We start from the raw sequence: 10,498 nt of genomic DNA on the forward strand, positions 1-10,498 counted from the left end.
TCAGCAATGGCAAATCTGGCTCTTTTAGAAGACCTCTTTCGCCAGTACAACAGTGCACACGTACGCGCACGGGACACGGTGGAGCGCTCCATCGGATTGATTAAGGGCAGATGGCTCTGTCTTGCATCAGCGGGGGGACCCTACTATACACGCCAGAAAAGGTCTGCAACATTGTTTTAGACTGTGGGGTTCTGCACAACCTCACGCAGGAAAACAGGATGCCATAAATGTAGTGATGGAGCCAGATGACCTGATGCCCAGAGAGCAGTGCCAGCACAGCCCCAACTGGGGGCTATACGAATGAGATAGGATATTATTCCTCGCTTTTAAAAGGTATAGTGTTATGTTTGGCAATGATACTCAATACAGGAAACATGACGATGCACACATTTTTATTTATTCTTCAGGTTTTCGTTTCTCTTTTAAAGTGTTCTTAATGGCCACAAGTGAACAATTTATTTTTGCCATTGACCAAGTTATTTCGGCTTGTTTTTCCAGCCCCTCTGCTGTCAGGAGACAGGGTCAGGGTGGTGGTCCAGCACAGGGGACGGAGGACACGTGCTCTCCCTCACAGCTGTTGCCTGGCTCTGACTCATGAAAAAAACACGGGGAAAATAAAAGACACTGCATAAACTCCGCTACTGTGCGTTTATTTAAATATAGGTAGGCTACACCATGGAGGCCTAAGAGATTGCAATATAAGCCTGTATATTACTATTAGGACTATAGCATACGTCAAGGATGTATAAATTAAATAAACTTCAGCTGGAGTCCGATTTACCACGGCAACACTGTTCACTGCATCAGTGATCTCTTTCTATTCTGCATTCTTTCTAAAGCCTTTAATAACAGTTTTCAGGCTGCCAAATCTACACACGTAAGTGCAAATGAACCTGAGATATCAGGGTTTCAATCTCCACCTCTGAAAAGTGCCGCTTCTTAGCCGGATTACATCTTGCCATGTCGTAAATTGTAGGGGCGAGGCCTCAAAACCGAGAATATATTGGGGCGTCAAATTTAAATTACGATCGTTTCCAGCCACTGCATTTATCAATGTACGACCATTCTTACGCTCCGATTGGTGTGATACGAACGTTTAATGAATCACACGTGAAGCCTGTCGTAACAGGATTTCTGCGCTCATATCTGCGCTGGTTTCTACGTTAGGTTGATAAATGAGGGCCAATGAGGGTAAAAAACTAAACATCGAAATCTATCAATGATCTGACGGAAAACCGTAATTGTGAAATATAAAGTCTACTTGTGCTTTGTTTGGGGGTTTAAGAACACAACAGGACGTCACACAAATGGGCTGTTTCATTGAAACTCCCCCCACCGCACCACCCTGCGGCAAATCGCAGGATCGCTTTTTTTTGGTGTGAATTCCCCGTAAATGCATTTTAACGTGAAGGCATTGCTAGGTCTTTACTGTGAAACCGGAAGTGTTGACAATGACTTCTGCAGTTAGCTAACATTACTGAGGTAGGCTATTTCTACTGTACAGCATATTTACACATGTTCTGCACCTTTTGTCTGAATGTCTTTTTAAAACTTAGCATAGACAAAATCCACAAGTTAAACAAAGCTTTATAAAAGGAGAGCGGCTTGGAAAACAAGGCCTAGTGTTACATCTCATTAAAAACAAACTTCAGGCAGCTGGAGTTTAAAGCACTAATGGAGGAGCTATGTTGTTTAGCATTTCGGTTTTGGTCTGTGAAAAGATGGAGCCATGTACAGGTGAAGTGGTTCAGTGAAGAGATGTAGAAGTATTTAATTAAGCCCAGGGAAGCCTTTTCCATAAACAGTGAGTGCAGCTCTGATAGAACGTAATTTGTCAAATCCAAAATGCTTGCAAATCCTTGCATTCGAGAAGCTAGAACCGGTCAATTTTTGCGGTTTTTGTTTGGAAAATGAATCGATAGGCCCTAGTGATCACTCAGTTAATCATTTTAACTCTTACATTTTTACTTGCGTGTGTTGTGTCTGAACTTTTGTCCAAAGTTTACACTCTCCTGCTAAGAAGTGTTGGGTTTCGCCACTCGCTCTGTCTCTCTTCATGGTCCAAAGTACCCATTTTCTGCAATGTAATACAAACCCCATACACACTGAACGAAAGTGTGGGAGAGCTGTGGATCCTTGATTACAATTTAAAGAGCAGTTCTGCAGCCTGTTTATGAATTTATGGTCACGTTTCTTTGTTGAGAGAGGAGGAATCGAAATTGCAATCTCCAAAGTAATCTCCCTGAAGACCTCAGGAAGTTTACAGTCCCCCACTCCCCAAATCTCATCTTTTGTATCGATACAAATTAATAAATTTATTAAAGAAATATTACCAGCATTAGAGATTCATAGTTCTCTGCAGGAATCTGTTCATCGGTTTTTATAATCATCGCCCTGTTTCCTTCATCATCATGTTATCTTGGGCTATGACATCATGATGCACAATCCACAGATTACAAAATCCACTACGGCTGTGGGTTTGTGGACCAAGAGAGGGTAAGGCTGAAATACTGTACCGCTGTACTATGACCAGCTTTACTCCCTCACTCCAACTCCTTCCCTTCCCTTCAAGGTCTCCCCCCCCCCTCCCTCCCCCCAGTGGCCCAGAGTAGGATTAGGCCCAGTGCCCAGTGGTGACACAAGGACACTGGAGCCAACAGCCTGTTAGTTCAGTTGTTGGGCATGAATTAGGAACTCAAGCCGGGTGGCGGAGGACAGAGGTGATGACAGAGATAAAGGACGGGGAAGAGAGAATGGACAAACTAAAGGAACAAAAGAGAACACTCAAGAGAGACAACTGAAACCCTAAAAAAAAATGTCATGGAAAATCTAAGGTATGAATTACAAACAAAAGAGACATTCACTCATGTCGTGCTGGTGCTTTGAGCTAAATGCTTACATCAGCATGCCAACAGGCTCACAATGAAAATGTTTACATAATGTGTAAAGCAGGTAATGGTTGCCATTGTCACCATCTTACTTTAGCATGGTAACATAAACAGAAAGTACAGCTGATTGTCATTAGTTTTGCAAGTATTTGGTCATGAACTATTATTTTGACCTGATGATAGTGCTAGATGAAATCTCAGTTGATGAAATGTCAGGGGATCACTTTACAATTCATCCTTAGGGGAACATGAATGTATTAACCACATTTCATGACAATACTGGTTGAGTATGTCACTCAAAATCACATATCCTTATGATGACACTAACAAAAAGGACAAAGGATTACCAAAGTCACCAGATTTAACCTGTGGGAACCGCAAATGTCTGTACACAATTTTGTGCAAAAACAATCACGCAGATGTTGAGATATTTCACAGAATAATGGTGAAAAGTAAGGGGAATCGCCAAAATCCTCAGGATTCACCCTCACAATGAAAATCTGTTCCAAATTGCATGTCAATCCAGCCAAAACACAAATGTCCACCTCATGGTGGTATTAGAGGAAAAGTCAGAGGGTCGCTAAAGTCATTGGGATTCATCCACTAGGGAGATATATATATATATATATATATATATATATATATATATATATATATATATATATATATATATATTAGGGCTGTCAAACAATAAATTGTTTTAATCGCGATTAATCACATATTTTATCGTATGGTTAAAATTCTATTATTTTGCATTTCAGAACAGTTTTTAAGTACACATTAACAATCAAAAGCAATTCTTACCAGTGTATCTTGATTGGGAATCAAATGAATGCAAAGAAAGTTACTTTATGAACTTGATTTTAAGATTTGTAATTATTTATTTACTGTAAAAAAAAGAAAATATGTGAATCTGTCATTATTTGCACAATTCCCCCAAATACCTAACTAAAAAACTAAAAATCCCTATCCTTATCAGAGTCAATATAGTGTTTAGTAACTCCTAAATAATTTTGATTACTCCCTGACGTCCAGTGATCATCGGTTAATGAGACAGCGTTTGCAGCACCTTGCAGCAGTTCCAGTGTGGCTGCTTTCTCCGTGTCGTACAGGCTGTGCGTGCGGCTGCTGTCCACCTCGACGGCAATGAGACGGGTCAGAACATGCCAACCGTAGTACGTCTTTAAGACCTGAGTCATCTACGATGCTGACAGGTCTGCAGTTAGTTGCCACCCATTTCGCAAGAGCTGTAGTAATTTTTTGGGATTTGGTTTCATCCACAGGTGAGTGGGTAGCATGCTAGCGGCTAGCATCAACGTTAACTGTACTACTATGCTTATATTTATACTAAGCTCGTAGGTGGTAGCTCAAGCTTGGCGTGCTTCGGTGATATTTTAATTCGGCTTTACACAATGTGCATATGGCTTCCGACTTGTCTACAAGCCGTCCAGGAGTTTTGGAAAATAAAAAGCGCCATTCAGAGTTGTGTTGCTGCTGTCTTTCTCCATCATGCCTGCAGCAGGAGGAAGTTTGGCAGCTTGATGATAAGTAAAGGTGCTGCAAAGGGTCAAAATAGTAGCCTGTTAGGCACGACGCAAAGCCGAGTGAAGTGTAAAATAAATTAATAATAGCTGGCATGCGATTAAAAGAAATGTACGCGTTATGCATCGCGATTAACGCTGACAGCCCTAATATATAAATATAACTTTTAAAACACAAAAACATTTATTTTCTTTAAAAAGGACATACTGTTTAAAGGCCATTGTGTGCCTTCTGCTTAATAGTAGCACAAACCATCTTTTGTCTTCCTAGATCATGGGGTCATAGAAAGGGGGTCCATTGTCATAAATGTACTGTCAGTTTAATGGCTACCCATTCCCCAGATTACAGATGATTACAATGACAATAGGGTGACCTTTATCTCGCTACCAACATGATGCTCTTTGTGAGTATCGCTTTATGTGTCCTGACTGCCCATCTGTGCCTGCACTTATTAATTCCTTCTCCTCTCCTAAAGAGATCAGGATTTCCTGAGGTAGGCAGACAATATGCGTAAACATAAAAAAAAAAAAACTTGAATTGAGTCTAAAACACCATACTGTAATTAAGTGTTTTAAAGTGACATACATTTAAAGGAACACGCCGACTTATTGGGACTTTAGCTTATTCACAGTGTACGGAGATGAGAACGGTATGTATGGACTTATCTAACTCTTGGGGTTACTGTGAATAAGCTAAAGTCCCAATAAGTCGGTGTGTTCCTTTGCACAAACCGTGTTGTAATTCTTTCCGACGGTTCCAACGGTAGCTTAGCCTAGCACGGATCCTGAAGGTAATCGGTTCCAACTAGCCTACTGCTCCGAATAAGTGACAAAATAATGCCAACATGTTCCTGTTTACATGTTGGGATTTGTATAGTCACAGCGTGTACAAATAACAAGGTCACATGAGACACAAAACTGGGAACTATATTCTCAGAAAGGTGAAGCAGTGCTACTTCTGCTACTTGGGCCGAGTGATATGCTTGCAGCACCTGAGAAGCCCTGAGCAGAGAGTAGAAATGCTTCACCTTTCTGAGAATATAGTTCCCAGTTTATATACGGTTAGAAGATGGCTGTGTCTCATGTGACTATACAAATCACAACATGTAAATAGGAACATGTTGGCGTTATTTTGTCACTTATTGGGAGCAGTAGGCTAGTTGGAACCGATTACCTTCAGGATCCATGCTAGGCTAAGCTCCCGGTGGAACCGTCGGAAAGAGTTACAACACGCACGGAGATGAGAAGGGTATGTATGGACTTATCTAACTCTGGGGGTTACGGTGAATAAGCTAAAGTCCCAATAAGTCGGCGTGTTCCTTTAAAGTTCACTTTCCAAGAGAAACTCCATAACAGTCATGAAATGTAAGAGGACAATGCAATTAACTTCCCTTTACTCACAGCGCGCACATTCAAATAAAAAGACCTATGTTTCACCTAGTCTTGAAATTGATATCTTAAATTCTTTAACTACCAATTATATTTTTAAAGTATGATTTTTTTTATTGTTTTAATTTAATAGACTAATACATTTATAAATATTACTCCATCATGTGCAGCTCGCAGTATTTCCGCTAGGATGTTTTTCAGCAACGGAGGGGGGATATAATGTTAGTGTCCTCTGTCTCACAGAAGTCTCGGGGTCAGAATAAAATCTGTTTTACTACTGTGAGTCCGTTCAGCTTTACAGATATCACAGCTAATGAACAATTCCAGATACATAAAACATTTTGCAATGTGCATCTTGCATCACATTTTCACTCACTATGACCACTACTACTGTCAGCTTCATATCTGTCTCATCTGGGGTCTGATAAATAGTACATTTATCAAATTCAGTGCCCATAACACTATTTTCCAAGCTACTGTATCTGTCATACTTCACAGGACCCGCGTGAGCGCTTTTCATGGTAAAACAGCCATCGAGGCTTTCGTCGCTGTTTGTCACTCTGCCTGAGGAAAAAAAGCTGCACTCGCGCTGTTGTTTATTTGGTTGTCATGACTTTGCGAATGATGACCGCCTGTCACTGTTTCAGTAGACACGGCATTGCCAGACCTAACTCCACAGCGCTGCAGAGGAAAGTCTGGCTAGCCCACACAACATTCCAGGATAGGAGGAGAAAGTGCTCTGGTTTATTGGCCTTTCTTTAAACCAATCATAATGGTCTTGGGTGGCGCTATGCGCCGGACGATGTTGATATAGACTACTGTTCCAGTTGCTCACCCTCAAAGGGGAAAGAGAGCGAATGACTGTTCACTTGAGTTCAGTGGAGCAGATGGCTCTGTAGAGTCATGTAAATATGACATTTCATGAAATATTTTCTTGTTAATAACGTTAACTTTTCCCACCAACTCCTACTCAAAACAATAGATGAACAAAACACTGTATAGGCACTGTTTGAGATGTAATCACTTACAGTGTGTAAGGACATTTAGGCCCATTAAGCATTATATAGGAGAGAGAGAGACGAGCAGAGTAATTAGTCTCAGCTCATAACTGTGCAATCACATAAAGAAGAAAGAGGATTTGGCTTATTATCTCATCTGTAAAGATGTGACTCAAATGACTAATTTGTGTGTTAAGTGTTTGTCTTGGGAAGTCAACAAATTAAAGAAAAGAAATTCAGCTGCAAATGATGTCAGTCAAAACCAAAATCAACCAAAACCAAAAACAGAAAGAGATAATATTATAGAGATCATACTTTGCTTCTACAAGTAACACCAAACCTATGTAATGTGTTCATACGTGTGAGTCAAACTGGTAAAATAAGTTACAGATGTGTGTCCCAATTCAGAAGTGGCCTCCTTAAAAATCAGTATTTTGAGACCAAATCAATTACATTAGACAAGGCTGCCGTGCATAACAACACATGAACTTGGGGAATTGGGAAATATCACAAGTATACATTTTATTTACCTGAAATTTGTTGCCATGTGTTCATCAGCCACTAGTAAAATACTTCAAACGAACCGAACCAATGAAAAAGGTGCAGCCTACGTAATGAAAGTCAAGCATTAACACCTGTGTTTGTTCTTTTTATCAGCCTGGATATGATGGTAATTATTACATGTAGTAGTTACAATTAGACACATTGCTATAGGGAATTTTAGTAATACCAATATATTTTTCATTAACCTGGATTGTTGATTGCTCAACTCAAAGGTCTTGAGAGTATAATGGATGCAGACCCAAAAGTCAAAGAATTAGCAAATGAAGTCATCAGCACTTGCAAATATATGTAATGCTTTTAATGGTGCACAACAGCAGAAGAAAACCAACACAATTCCTCCCTAGTCTTTCCTCATCGTTTCAAACTGATTTTAAACCATCTCATTTAGAAAAGGGGAGCAGGTAGCCTTTAATTCATTCTATGAAGGTTACACCTTGGTGAGCTGTGTACTGAGTACACATTAACTTGAAATGCTGCAACTAAAGATTCTTACTATTATTAGTTAATCTGTCAATTATATTCTCAATCTAACCATTTGGTCTGTAAAATGTCAGAAAATAGTGACAAATGGGCTCCTAAAGCCCAAGGCAATATTTTAAAACACCTTAATTTGTCCAATCAACAGTCCAAAAACACAAAATATTAAATTTACAAACCTGTTAAAGAGAGAAAAACAGCTCACACTGGAAAAGCTGGTACCAGAGTTTCTTTACTTGAAGAAAGGAAGCTTTAACAGCTTATTGACAAATTGTCAAGTTTCCAATTGACTGAAGATATAAGTTATTGTTACATTATGTTGTTAAGAAATGTTTTAAATTTGACAATGTGGTATGGTACATTGCGAACAAAGGTCAGATATTATATTGCATAAAAGTCTAAAAATGGCATAGCAACCTGTGCTTTTTAATCGAAGATTTGGAGAATCGTGACACCCCTACTCTTGTCACAGCGTAGGACAGCACAGTGTTCCAGTCAGATAACCGACAACTTGTTTGGCTCATTATAACGTTAACTGTTAACTGGTTTATAAGAACTCTGATTTTAACCACTTTAGGAATCGTGGTATTCCCTTAACCCAAATATAATCGTTTCTTTAAAGTGCATGTAAACGCACTGAGAGTAGGAAGTGCTTATACATGTTACTTAAGTAAAAGTAGCAATACCACTCTGTAAAAAATACTCTGTTACAAGTTGAAGTCTTGCATTCAAATGTGTACTTGTATGTAAAATCATAACTTAAGCTTTCAGATAAATGTAGTCAAGTAAAAAGTACAATATTATTATCCGGTGAGTAGTAACCCTTCTAGTTTTAGTCTGGTTTAAAAAATACTGAAATGTGCAAAGCATTTGAATCGCGTTTGCCCTCAAGACTTCTTAACTTGTGATGCAAGAGAGGAAGTTTCTGTATTACCTGCCAAACAGTCTATTCTTGCACTTGCCTTCCACATACCTGTCATTGCTGAGTGAACCTTGTCCTATGCGTTACCATGGTGCCCTTAACAGAGGGTGTGTCTGCACAATAGGTGTGCCATAGAAGTGTACCTCAACCCAAAACTGCTGCCTGTACCTTAAAGCAATCTGAATCATTACATTGCCACCGCATACGTGAGATAAAAAGACATTTCTTCTCGTCTTTTCGAAAAAAAAAAAAAAAAGAATATCAATGTATGTATAATGAGCAACTACTTCAGACAAGCAAGAAAGACAATGCATCCCATCATATATTGGGATTGATGGGAAGGATACATGGTGTAGTTACCACGAAGAGCCACTAGAAACACTGACAAGCTCGGCATGTGGCAACAGTCGCCAATCTATGGTGTTATGGCAAATGTGGTTCATTGTGTAGCTATTGCGTTCTAAACAATAAGCTCTGACACACGTCATGCACTCTAGTGATGAACAAATGACTTATTGTGTTTTTAAAATAAGAAAAGAATACAAATTTAGAAAAAGAATTCAAACAAAATAGATGTCTTTGAGAACAGAGATATCTAATAAAAAAAAAAACAGTAGCCTGCGCTTACAGGCCTTTTAAGAAGTGACCCAGTGTAAATAGTAGCCTAAAAAAATGGGTAAATGGATACATTTTAACTACCTGTTTTAGTTGAAGAAATGAACAATTAAGGCATTCAGGGTGTGTTGTTTAATCCTAACAAAAACAAATGCAAGGCAAACCGCGGTTTCCAGCACAATGTCTAGTTAAGCAACATCTGAGTGGACAAAGACCAAGCGTCAAATCTAGAAAGTGAGTCGAGTAAGCTACCATTTTTGTCCCAACTTTTACGACTGTTTGTGATTTAAATTTTCGTGTGAAAATAAAACAAAAACAGACGTTTAAACAGCGCTTGAGTGGGCAAAGTAGCCGATCAAACTGCACCAACTTACACAGTTCATTTGCGGTTACAGGCTTACCTTAGTGCTCACTCCAGTGAGAATGGGCAAACGGTGACACACTCCGCCAAAATGAGAACCAAACAATAAGTAACTGAGCCCGCGTAAAACCGACACAAATAACGTTTAAATCCACCTATACTTTGGTTTTACTGTTTATTTTTGTTTCTTTTAAAACATGGGCTGACTGTGTACTGCTCGACCTATCCTCGTTTGTTTTTCTGTCGCAAGCTGACTGCCTCGGTGCCTACACCTCGTATCAAGCTAGTCCGGATGTACAATCCACTTCCGCTCACAAGTTTCAAAATAAACGGCATTTGGGAATGGACAGATATACAGTACATGTACGTATATCAATGGCATTTGGTTAGCAGAGTCTGAATTACCAGTCCTGAATTAAAAATTAAAAAGTTAAAATTAAAAAGTGCAGAAGTATTATCAGCAAAATGTACCTAAAGTAAGGAAAATTACTCATTATGCAGAATGGATCCTTTCACTTTCAGTTATGTTATTATAGAATATTATTATTCAGTTTTTTATCACTAACGAATTGTAGCCTATTGTAATTTAATGTTAAAAGTCACGTTAAAGTCAAATTCCTTGTGTGCACATACTTGGCCATAAAAACTGATTCTGATGTTATAGTTCGTCATGGTGTTTTTATTTTAAAGACTTTCTATAACTACTGATTAGATTAGTAGTATAACACTGACTTATATTATAT

At 39.0% G+C, this 10,498-nt stretch overlaps 1 protein-coding gene across 1 annotated transcript in view; it reads right to left on the bottom strand.

Annotated features, from left to right (window-relative positions):
- LOC144525399 (cytoplasmic protein NCK2-like) overlaps window positions 1–10,037 on the bottom strand; it is a 40,863-nt gene extending 30,826 nt beyond the window's left edge. The window contains exon 1 of the mRNA XM_078262183.1: window positions 9,796–10,037. The gene's annotated coding sequence lies outside the window, so the exon portion shown is untranslated. The remainder of the gene's footprint in view (window positions 1–9,795) is intronic.
- Window positions 10,038–10,498: the final 461 nt, after the last annotated feature.

Source organism: Sander vitreus, chromosome 11, assembly GCF_031162955.1.
Source record: "Sander vitreus isolate 19-12246 chromosome 11, sanVit1, whole genome shotgun sequence".
NCBI classification, from domain to species: domain Eukaryota; kingdom Metazoa; phylum Chordata; class Actinopteri; order Perciformes; family Percidae; genus Sander; species Sander vitreus.